The sequence below is a fragment of the Lampetra fluviatilis genome, unplaced genomic scaffold (genome assembly GCF_964198595.1).
Source record: "Lampetra fluviatilis unplaced genomic scaffold, kcLamFluv1.1 SCAFFOLD_836, whole genome shotgun sequence".
NCBI lineage: Eukaryota > Metazoa > Chordata > Hyperoartia > Petromyzontiformes > Petromyzontidae > Lampetra > Lampetra fluviatilis.
Genome location: NW_027621358.1, coordinates 1 through 11,749, shown reverse-complemented (window position 1 = coordinate 11,749; position 11,749 = coordinate 1). Strand labels below are relative to the sequence as shown.

The 11,749-nt window shown below is 56.4% G+C and overlaps 1 long non-coding RNA gene across 1 annotated transcript; it reads right to left on the bottom strand.

Annotated features, from left to right (window-relative positions):
• Nucleotides 1-5,726: 5,726 nt before the first annotated feature.
• Nucleotides 5,727-11,196, bottom strand: LOC144955130 (uncharacterized). The gene is made up of 3 exons (XR_013641514.1): nucleotides 11,089-11,196; nucleotides 7,314-7,440; nucleotides 5,727-6,034 (listed from the first exon to the last, which is right to left on the bottom strand). It is a non-coding gene; the product is annotated as an uncharacterized LOC144955130 (long non-coding RNA).
• Nucleotides 11,197-11,749: the final 553 nt, after the last annotated feature.

Below are 11,749 nucleotides of genomic sequence, written 5' to 3'. Positions count from 1 at the left end.
CATAGAGACCCACAGAGATGATAGAGACCCACAGAAACCCATAGAGATGACCCAGAGACCCATAGAGACCCACAGAGACGATAGAGACCCACAGAGACCCATAGAGATGACCCAGAGACCCATAGAGACCCACAGAGATGATAGAGACCCACAGAGACCCATAGAGATGACCCAGAGACCCATAGAGACCCACAGAGATGATTCATAGAGACCCACAGAGACCCATAGAGATGATTCAGAGACCCACAGAGAGCCATAGAGATGAGACAGACCCATAGAGATGATTCAGAGACCCAGAGATGATTCACAGAGCCCCATAGAGATGATTCATAGAGACCCATAAAGATGATTCATAGAGACCCAGAGATGACACAGAGACCCATAGAGATGACACAGAGACCCATAGAGATGATTCATAGAGACCCAGAGATGACACAGAGACCCATAGAGATGACACAGAGACCCATAGAGATGATTCATAGAGACCCAGAGATGACACAGAGACCCATAGAGATGACACAGAGACCCATAGAGATGATTCATAGAGACCCAGAGATGACACAGATACCCATAGAGATACACAGAGACCCACAGAGACCCACAGAGACCCATAGAGATGACACACAGAGACACACAGAGACCCACAGAGACCCAGAGACCCATAGAGATGATACACAGAGACCCATAGCAGCTCAACCACGTGGTTTAGCATCGTCATCATCATCGTCATCTTCACCACCACGTTGACATTGATAACAGCGGCCAAACACAGCCAAGATACAGAGCGAGGTGGTGGTGGTGGTGACGTTGATTCTTCAATGTGGACGGGAAAAACCGGTGAACCCACGACCTCCTGCGTACCAGGCGAGGTAGTCAACATCTCCTGGCCACCGTGATGACGATGAGAGAGAGACCCACGACCTCCTGCGTACCAGGCGAGGTAGTCAACATCTCCCAGCCACCGTGATGACGATGATGATGAGAGATTGTTGTGGTTGTGGGGATTGTGGTGGTGATTGTGGTTGTGATTGTGGTAGTCACTGTGGTAGTGATTGTGGTGATTGTGGTAGTGACTGTGGTGGTGACTGTGGTAGTGACTGTGGTAGTGACTGTGACGGTGATTGTGGTAGTGACTGTGGTAGTGACTGTGGTGGTGACTGTGGTGGTGATTGTGGTAGTGACTGTGGTAGTGACTGTGGTAGTGACTGTGGTGGTGATTGTGGTAGTGACTGTGGTGGTGACTGTGGTAGTGACTGTGGTGGTGACTGTGGTAGTGACTGTGGTGGTGACTGTGGTGGTGACTGTGGTGGTGACTGTGGTGGTGACTGTGGTGGTGACTGTGGTGGTGACTGTGGTGGTGACTGTGGTAGTGACTGTGACGGTGATTGTGGTAGTGACTGTGGTAGTGACTGTGGTGGTGACTGTGGTGGTGATTGTGGTAGTGACTGTGGTAGTGACTGTGGTGGTGATTGTGGTAGTGACTGTGGTGGTGATTGTGGTAGTGACTGTGGTGGTGACTGTGGTAGTGACTGTGGTGGTGACTGTGGTAGTGACTGTGGTGGTGACTGTGGTGGTGACTGTGGTAGTGACTGTGGTGGTGACTGTGGTAGTGACTGTGGTGGTGACTGTGGTGGTGACTGTGGTAGTGACTGTGGTGGTGACTGTGGTGGTGACTGTGGTAGTGACTGTGGTAGTGACTGTGGTGGTGATTGTGGTGGTGACTGTGGTAGTGACTGTGGTGGTGACTGTGGTGGTGACTGTGGTGGTGACTGTGGTGGTGACTGTGGTAGTGACTGTGGTGGTGACTGTGGTGGTGACTGTGGTGGTGACTGTGGTGGTGACTGTGGTAGTGACTGTGGTGGTGATTGTGGTGGTGACTGTGGTAGTGACTGTGGTGGTGACTGTGGTGGTGACTGTGGTGGTGACTGTGGTGGTGACTGTGGTGGTGACTGTGGTGGTGACTGTGGTGGTGACTGTGGTAGTGACTGTGGTAGTGACTGTGGTAGTGACTGTGGTGGTGACTGTGGTGGTGACTGTGGTGGTGACTGTGGTAGTGACTGTGGTAGTGACTGTGGTAGTGACTGTGGTGGTGACTGTGGTGGTGACTGTGGTAGTGACTGTGGTAGTGACTGTGGTAGTGACTGTGGTAGTCACTGTGGTAGTGACTGTGGTAGTGATTGTGGTAGTTGCTGTGGTAGTGACTGTGGTAGTGACTGTGGTAGTCACTGTGGTAGTGACTGTGGTAGTGACTGTGGTGGTGACTGTGGTAGTGACTGTGGTAGTGACTGTGGTAGTGATTGTGGTAGTGACTGTGGTAGTGACTGTGGTAGTGACTGTGGTAGTGACTGTGGTAGTGATTGTGGTAGTGACTGTGGTAGTGACTGTGGTAGTGACTGTGGTAGTGACTGTGGTAGTGACTGTGGTAGTCACTGTGGTAGTGACTGTGGTGGTGATTGTGGTAGTGACTGTAGTAGTGACTGTGGCAGTCACTGTGTTAGTGACTGTGGTAGTGACTGTGGTAGTGACTGTAGTAGTGACTGTGGCAGTCACTGTGGTAGTGACTGTGGTAGTGACTGTGGTAGTGACTGTGGCAGTCACTGTGGTAGTGACTGTGGCAGTCACTGTGGTAGTGACTGTGGTAGTGACTGTGGCGGTGATTGTGGCAGTGACTGTGGTAGTGACTGTGGTAGTCACTGTGGTAGTCACTGTGGTAGTGACTGTGGTAGTGATTGTGGTGGTGACTGTGGTGGTGACTGTGGTAGTGATTGTGGTAGTCACTGTGGTAGTCACTGTGGTAGTGACTGTGGTAGTGACTGTGGTAGTGACTGTGGTAGTGACTGTGGTAGTGACTGTGGTGGTGACTGTGGTAGTGACTGTGGTGGTGATTGTGGTAGTGACTGTGGTGGTGATTGTGGTGGTGATTGTAACGGAGATTGTGGTCGTGGTGCCAACACCGAAAGCGCTGGCGAGAGTGAGAACGCCGCTGGTAACCGTGGTGACCGTGGCAACCGTGGCGACGCCGACGCCGCTGGTGACCTTGGCTCCGGCAACGCCGGCCGGCACGACCGGGCTCCCCGCCGGCGATTCTCCGGTTGCCTCGGTGGGCCACGGAGGTCAAATCGGAGGTCAGTGACATCACCGCCACCACCATCGCCACCACCACCACCGTCACCGTCACCACCACCACCACCATCACCGTCACCGGCACCACCACCACCTTCACCACCACCGCCACCACCACCGCCACCACCACCGCCACCGGCACGCCGGCGGTGTGGCCACGCGTACTGCACCAGCGTGGGGAGCCAGGTTCCGTGCGCACCGCGGACCAACACCGGCACCTGCGGTGAAAGGCAAACGCTCAAACGCCGAACCGGTGGGTGGGTGGGTGAGTGGGTGAGTGAGTGAGTGGGTGGGTGAGTGGGTGGGTGGGTGAGTGGGTGGGTGAGTGGGTGGGTGGGTGAGTGGGTGAGTGGGTGGGTGGGTGAGTGGGTGGGTGGGTGGGTGAGTGGGTGGGTGGGTGAGTGGGTGAGTGGGTGGGTGAGTGGGTGAGTGTGGGTGAGTGAGTAGGTGAGTGGGTGAGTGAGTGGGTGAGTGGCTGGGTGAGTGAGTGGGTGAGTAGTGAGTGAGTGGGTGAGTGGCTGGGTGAGTGAGTGAGTGTCTGGGTGAGTGAGTGGGTGAGTGGCTGGGTGAGTGAGTGAGTGTCTGGGTGAGTGTCTGGGTGAGTGAGTGGGTGAGTGTCTGAGTGTGTGAGTAGTGAGTGAGTGGGTGAGTGTCTGAGTGTGTGAGTGAGTAGGTGAGTGAGTGTCTGAGTGTGTGAGTAGTGGGTGAGTGAGTGGGTGGGTGGGTGAGTGAGTGGGTGGGTGAGTGGGTGTCTGGGTGAGTGGGTGAGTGCAGAGGTGTGGACTCGAGTCATGTGACTTGGACTCGAGTCAGACTCGAGTCATGAATTTGATGACTTGCGACTCGACTTGGACTTGCATAACAATGACTTTGTCCCACCTCTGGGTGAGTGTCTGAGTGAGTAGGTGAGTGAGTGTCTGGGTGAGCCAGACCCGTGCCAGTGCCCACTGCACCTTGTGTGGAGTGGAGCGGCATGAGCAGCTGACGTGCACCGTGTGGCTCCCCCCCTCCCCCGCCTCCCCCCCCTCCCCATCGCCGTCAAAGGAGGCCGGCATCACCTCCTCCTCCTCCTCCATCTCAACCGCGACGGCTGCCCCCAAACCGCCACTACCATCACCACCATCACCACCATCACCACCACCATCAACATCACCCTCATCACCACCACCACCATCACCACCACCATCGCCACCAACACCATCACCACCATCACCACCATCACCACCATCACCAACACCATCACCATCACCACCATCGCCACCACCATCACCACCAACACCATCACCCTCACCACCACCATCACCACCATCGCCACCATCACCACCATCGCCACCATCACCAACACCACCATCACCAACACCATCACCACCATCACCACCATCACCACCATCACCACCATCACCACCATCACCAACACCATCACCACCATCGCCACCATCATCAACATCACCCTCACTGCCACCGCCACCACCATCATCGCCAACACCCTCACCGCCATCATCACCACCACCACACTCACCGCCACCCTCACCGCCACCACCATCACCATCACACTCACCACCACCACCATCACCATCACACTCACCACCACCATCATCACAAACACCCTCACCGCCACCAACACCCTCACCGTCACCGCCACCACCATCGCCACCACCACCACCACCATCACCACCATCACCACCACCACCACCACCATCACCACCACCATCACCACCACCATCACCACCATCACCACCACCACCACCATCACCACCACCATCACCACCATCGTCACCGACACCATCGTTGTGCAGGTGGCGCCGTTTCCTGGCAAGGCCGCCACCAGCGGGAGAGCGGCGGCGCCGCCGTTTGGCTCCGTGCCGGGAGCCGCCGCGGTGGTCTATGGGAAATACCGACAGCGCCGGCAACGATGATGGTGGCGACGATGACGACGGTGACGATGAAGACGATGACGGTGGTGGTGGTGACGATGATGATGGTGACGATGATGATGATGACGATGATGATGACGATGACGATGACGGCGGAAACAACGACAATGAGTCGAGCTCCAGGCCGTCGAGAGAACTTGTCAACAACGGCGCCACCTCCTCACCACCACCATCACCACCACCACCATCGCCACCGTCACCACCACCACCATCGCCACCACCATCACCATCACCACCACCACCACCGTCACCACCACCACCACCATCACCACCACCACCACCATCACCATCACCACCGTCATCATCACCACCACCCCCACCACCGTCACCATCACCACCATCACCCCCACCACCGTCACCATCACCACCACCACCGTCACCACCATCACCACCATCACCAACATCACCACCACCATCATCACCATCATCACCACCACCACCACCATCACCACCATCAACACCACCACCATCATCACCACCACCGCCACCACCACCACCACCACCATCACCACCACCACCACCATCATCACCACCGCCGCCACCACCACCACCACCGCCACCCATGACGAGCATCTGGGAGGAGGAGGGCGTCAGCTGGCCGAGCAGCAGCTCCAGAGAAATGGGGGAGTCTTCCGTCAGCGCCAGACTCAACCCCGGGGGTCGCGGGGGTCGCGGGGTCGTGGGCGGAGGTCGCGGGGTCGCGGGTCGCCGGGTCACGGTGGACAGCGTCACGGCAAACTTCTGCGAGTCGTCCCAGCAGAGAGCCGCGGAGTTCCCATCGGCGGCGTTGCCGGTGCCGGGGGCGTTGTTGCCGGTGCCGATGGTGGCGTTGTTGCCGGTGCCGGTGGTGGCGTTGTTGCCGGTGCCGTCAGCGTTGTTGCCGGTACGGGCGGTGACATTGTTGCCGATCGCTCCGTGGTGCCGAGTGGCGGTGAGCGCTCCGCTCGGCGAGTCCGGAGAAGCTCCCCAATGGTCGTCTGTGAGACACACGGAGAGAGCGGTGGTGGTGGGGGGGGGTGGGTGGGTGGGTGGGTGGGTGGGTGAGTGGGTGGGTGGGTGGGTGGGTGGGTGAGTGGGTGGGTGGGTGGGTGGGTGGGTGAGTGGGTGAGTGGGTGGGTGGGTGGGTGAGTGGGTGGGTGAGTGGGTGGGTGAGTGGGTGAGTGGGTGGGTGGGTGAGTGGGTGGGTGAGTGGGTGGATGGGTGGGTGAGTGGGTGGGTGGGTGAGTGGGTGGGTGAGTGGGTGGGTGGGTGTGTGGGTGGGTGAGTGGGTGGGTGAGTGGGTGGGTGAGTGGGTGAGTGGGTGGGTGGGTGAGTGGGTGGGTGAGTGGGTGGATGGGTGGGTGAGTGGGTGGGTGGGTGAGTGGGTGGGTGAGTGGGTGGGTGGGTGTGTGGGTGGGTGAGTGGGTGGGTGAGTGGGTGGGTGAGTGGGTGTGTGGGTGGGTGAGTGGGTGGGTGAGTGGGTGGGTGGGTGAGTGGGTGGGTGGGTGGGTGGGTGGGTGGGTGAGTGGGTGGATGGGTGGGTGAGTGGGTGGGTGAGTGGGTGAGTGGGTGGGTGGGTGGGTGAGTGGGTGGGTGAGTGGGTGGGTGAGTGGGTGAGTGGGTGGGTGGGTGAGTGGGTGGGTGAGTGGGTGGATGGGTGGGTGAGTGGGTGGGTGGGTGAGTGGGTGGGTGAGTGGGTGGGTGGGTGTGTGGGTGGGTGAGTGGGTGGGTGAGTGGGTGGGTGAGTGGGTGTGTGGGTGGGTGAGTGGGTGGGTGAGTGGGTGGGTGGGTGTGTGGGTGGGTGTGTGGGTGGGTGGGTGGGTGAGTGAGTGAGTGGGTGGGTGGGTGGGTGGGTGGGTGGGTGGGTGAGTGAGTGGGTGGGTGGGTGAGTGGGTGGGTGAGTGGGTGGGTGGGTGGGTGAGTGGGTGGGTGGGTGAGTGGGTGGGTGGGGGGGGGGTGGGTGAGTGGGTGGGTGGGTGGGTGGGTGGGTGGGTGGGTGAGTGAGTGAGTGGGTGGGTGAGTGGGTGGGTGAGTGGGTGGGTGGGTGAGTGGGTGAGTGGGTGGGTGGGTGAGTGGGTGGGTGGGTGAGTGGGTGGGTGGGTGGGTGAGTGGGTGGGTGAGTGGGTGGATGGGTGGGTGAGTGGGTGAGTGGTGAGTGAGCTAGTGAGTGAGTGGTGAGTGAGTGAGTGGTGAGTGAGTGGTGAGCTGGTGAGCTAGTGAGTGAGTGGTTGCGTAGTGAGCGAGTGAGTGAGTGGTGAGTGAGTGGTGAGTGGTTACCGAGTGTGGTGAGCAGGTGAGTGAGCACGTGTGCGGGGAGAGGGCGGCACGGGTGGACACCCAGGAGCCTGAGCAAGGCCCGCTCAGCCAGGCTGCAGCGCTCAGTAGGGACCTCACCGTCCAGCAGCTGGACAGCATCAACATCAACAACAACATCATCAACAACATCAACAACAACATCAACAACAACATCATCAACAACATCAACAACTTCAACATCATCAACAACAACATCATCAACATCATCATCATCATCATGAACATCAACAACATCAACAACTAGTGGGTGAGTGAGTGAGCGAGCGAGTGAGCGAGCGAGCGAGCGAGTGAGTGAGCGAGTGAGTGAGTGAGCTAGTGAGTGAGCGAGTGAGTGAGTGAGCTAGTGAGCGAGTGAGTGAGTGAGTGAGTGAGCAAGCAGTGAGTGAGTGAGTGAGCTAGTGAGCGAGTGAGTGAGCGAGTGAGCAGTGAGTGAGTGAGTGAGTGAGCTAGTGAGCGAGTGAGTGAGCGAGTGAGCAGTGAGTGAGTGAGTGAGTGAGCTAGTGAGCGAGTGAGTGAGTGAGTGAGTGAGCTAGTGAGCGAGTGAGTGAGCGAGTGAGAGCGAGTGAGCAGTGAGTGAGTGAGCGAGTGAGCAGTGAGTGAGTGAGTGAGTGAGCTAGTGAGCGAGTGAGTGAGTGAGTGAGTGAGCTAGTGAGCGAGTGAGTGAGCGAGTGAGCAGTGAGTGAGTGAGTGAGTGAGCTAGTGAGCGAGTGAGTGAGTGAGTGAGTGAGCTAGTGAGCGAAGTGAGCGAGTGAGCTAGTGAGCGAGTGAGTGAGTGAGCGAGCAGTGAGTGAGTGAGTGAGTGAGTGAGCTAGTGAGCGAGTGAGTGAGCGAGTGAGCAGTGAGTGAGTGAGTGAGCTAGTGAGCGAGTGAGTGAGCGAGTGAGCTAGTGAGTGAGTGAGTGAGCTAGTGAGTGAGCGAGTGAGCAGTGAGTGAGTGAGTGAGTGAGCTAGTGAGCGAGTGAGTGAGTGAGCTAGTGAGCGAGTGAGTGAGTGAGTGAGCTAGTGAGTGAGTGAGTGAGCTAGTGAGCGAGTGAGTGAGCGAGTGAGTGAGTGAGCTAGTGAGCGAGTGAGTGAGCTAGTGAGTGAGTGAGTGAGCTAGTGAGTGAGCGAGTGAGCAGTGAGTGAGTGAGTGAGCTAGTGAGCGAGTGAGTGAGCGAGTGAGTGAGTGAGCGAGTGAGTGAGCGAGTGAGTGAGCGAGCTAGTGAGCGAGTGAGTGAGTGAGTGAGCTAGTGAGCGAGTGAGTGAGCGAGTGAGCTAGTGAGTGAGTGAGTGAGCTAGTGAGTGAGCGAGTGAGCAGTGAGTGAGTGAGTGAGCTAGTGAGCGAGTGAGTGAGTGAGCTAGTGAGCGAGTGAGTGAGTGAGTGAGCTAGTGAGTGAGTGAGTGAGCTAGTGAGTGAGCGAGTGAGCTAGTGAGTGAGTGAGTGAGCTAGTGAGCGAGTGAGTGAGCGAGTGAGTGAGTGAGCTAGTGAGCGAGTGAGTGAGCTAGTGAGTGAGTGAGCTAGTGAGTGAGCGAGTGAGCAGTGAGTGAGTGAGTGAGCTAGTGAGCGAGTGAGTGAGCGAGTGAGTGAGTGAGCGAGTGAGTGAGCGAGTGAGTGAGCGAGCTAGTGAGCGAGTGAGTGAGTGAGTGAGTGAGTGAGTGAGTGAGTGAGAGCGAGCTAGTGAGCGAGTGAGTGAGTGAGTGAGCGATGTGAGCGAGTGAGTGAGTGAGCGAGTGAGTGAGTGAGCGAGTGAGCGAGTGAGTGAGTGAGCTAGTGAGCGAGTGAGTGAGCGAGTGAGCGAGTGAGTGTGTGAGTGAGTGAGCTAGTGAGTGAGTGAGTGAGCTAGTGAGCGAGTGAGTGAGCGAGTGAGTGAGTGAGCTAGTGAGCTAGTGAGTGAGTGAGTGAGCTAGTGAGTGAGTGAGTGAGCTAGTGAGCGAGTGAGTGAGCGAGTGAGTGAGTGAGCTATGTGAGCGAGTGAGTGAGTGAGCTAGTGAGTGAGTGAGTGAGCTAGTGAGTGAGCGAGTCGTGAGCAGTGAGTGAGTGAGTGAGTGAGCTAGTGAGCGAGGCGAGTGAGCGAGTGAGTGAGTGAGCGAGTGAGTGAGTGAGCGAGTGAGTGAGCGAGTGAGTGAGTGAGCTAGTGAGCGAGTGAGTGAGTGAGCTAGTGAGTGAGTGAGTGAGTGAGTGACGAGTGAGCGAGTGAGTGAGCGAGTGAGCGAGTGAGGAGTCGAGTGAGGCGTGAGCGAGTGAGTGAGCGAGTGAGTGAGTGAGCGAGTGAGCGAGTGAGTGAGTGAGTGAGCTAGTGAGTGAGTGATGTGAGCGAGTGAGCAGTGAGTGAGTGAGTGAGTGAGTGAGCTAGTGAGCGAGTGAGTGAGTGAGTGAGTGAGTGAGCGAGTGAGTGAGCGAGCTAGTGAGCGAGTGAGTGAGTGTGTGAGTGAGCGAGTCGTGAGCGAGTGAGTGAGTGAGCGAGTGAGTGAGTGAGCGAGCTAGTGAGCGAGTGAGTGAGTGAGTGAGTGAGCGAGTGAGCGAGTGAGTGAGTGAGTGAGCGAGTGAGTGAGTGAGCGAGTGAGTGAGCGAGTGAGTGAGTGAGCTAGTGAGCGAGTGAGTGAGCGAGTGAGCGAGTGAGTGTGTGAGTGAGTGAGTGAGCTAGTGAGTGAGTGAGTGAGCTAGTGAGCGAGTGAGTGAGCGAGTGAGTGAGTGAGCTAGTGAGCGAGTGAGTGAGTGAGTGAGCTAGTGAGTGAGTGAGTGAGCTAGTGAGTGAGCGAGTGAGCAGTGAGTGAGTGAGTGAGCTAGTGAGCGAGTGAGTGAGCGAGTGAGTGAGTGAGCTAGTGAGCGAGTGAGTGAGTGAGTGAGCTAGTGAGTGAGTGAGTGAGTGAGCTAGTGAGTGAGCGAGTGAGCAGTGAGTGAGTGAGTGAGTGAGCTAGTGAGCGAGTGAGTGAGCAGTGAGTGAGTGAGTGAGCTAGTGAGCGAGTGAGTGAGCTAGTGAGTGAGTGAGTGAGCAGTGAGTGAGTGAGTGAGCTAGTGAGCGAGTGAGTGAGCTAGTGAGTGAGTGAGTGAGTGAGCAGTGAGTGAGTGAGTGAGCTAGTGAGCGAGTGAGTGAGCTAGTGAGCGAGTGAGTGAGCTAGTGAGTGAGCGATGTGAGCAGTGAGTGAGTGAGTGAGCTAGTGAGCGAGTGAGTGAGTGAGTGAGCTAGTGAGTGAGTGAGTGAGCTAGTGAGTGAGCGAGTGAGCAGTGAGTGAGTGAGTGAGCTAGTGAGCGAGTGAGTGAGCGAGTGAGTGAGCTAGTGAGGGACGTGAGTGAGTGAGTGAGCTAGTGAGTGAGTGAGTGAGCTAGTGAGTGAGGCGAGTGAGCAGTGAGTGAGTGAGTGAGTGAGTGAGCGAGCGAGTGAGTGAGCTAGTGAGCTAGTGAGCGAGTGAGTGAGCGAGTGAGTGAGTGAGCTAGTGAGCGAGTGAGTGAAGTGAGTGAGCTAGTGAGCGAGTGAGTGAGTGAGTGAGCGAGTGAGCGAGCGAGTGAGTGAGTGAGCGAGCGAGTGATTGAGCGAGTGAGTGAGTGAGCGAGCGAGTGAGTGAGCGAGTGAGTGAGTGAGCTAGTGAGCGAGTGAGTGAGTGAGTGAGTGAGCGAGCGAGTGAGTGAGCCAGTGAGCGAGCGAGCGAGTGAGTGAGCTAGTGAGCGAGCGAGTGAGCGAGTGAGTGAGCGAGTGAGTGAGTGAGCTAGTGAGCGAGTGAGTGAGTGAGTGAGCGAGTGAGGTGAGCGAGTGAGTAACCCGGTCGATGTGTGGTCTGGGCAGCATCAGCTGAATCTCCTCCACGAACTGCAGCAGCGTCACCTCCAGCGCCGCCAAGTAGCGCTCCCCATACATCGCCTCCATCTCCTCCTGTGCGCACGCAGACGCACACACACATATATACATATATATATACACATATATATACACACATATATATATACACATATATATACATACATATATATACACACATATATATATACATACACACACATACATGGCCTCCATCTCCTCCTGGTGCGCACGCAGACACATACACACACATACACACACATACATACACACACACATACACACACACATATACACACACACATACATATACACACATACACACACACATACATACACACACACATACACACACACATATACACACACATACATGGTCTCCATCTCCTCCTGGTGCACACGCAGACACACATACACATATATACATACACACACATACACACACATATATACACACACATACACACACATACACACACATATACACACATACATACATACACACACATATATACACATATATACACACACATACACACACACACATACATACACACACATACACACACATATACACACATACATACACACACACACACACATATACACACATACACACATACAT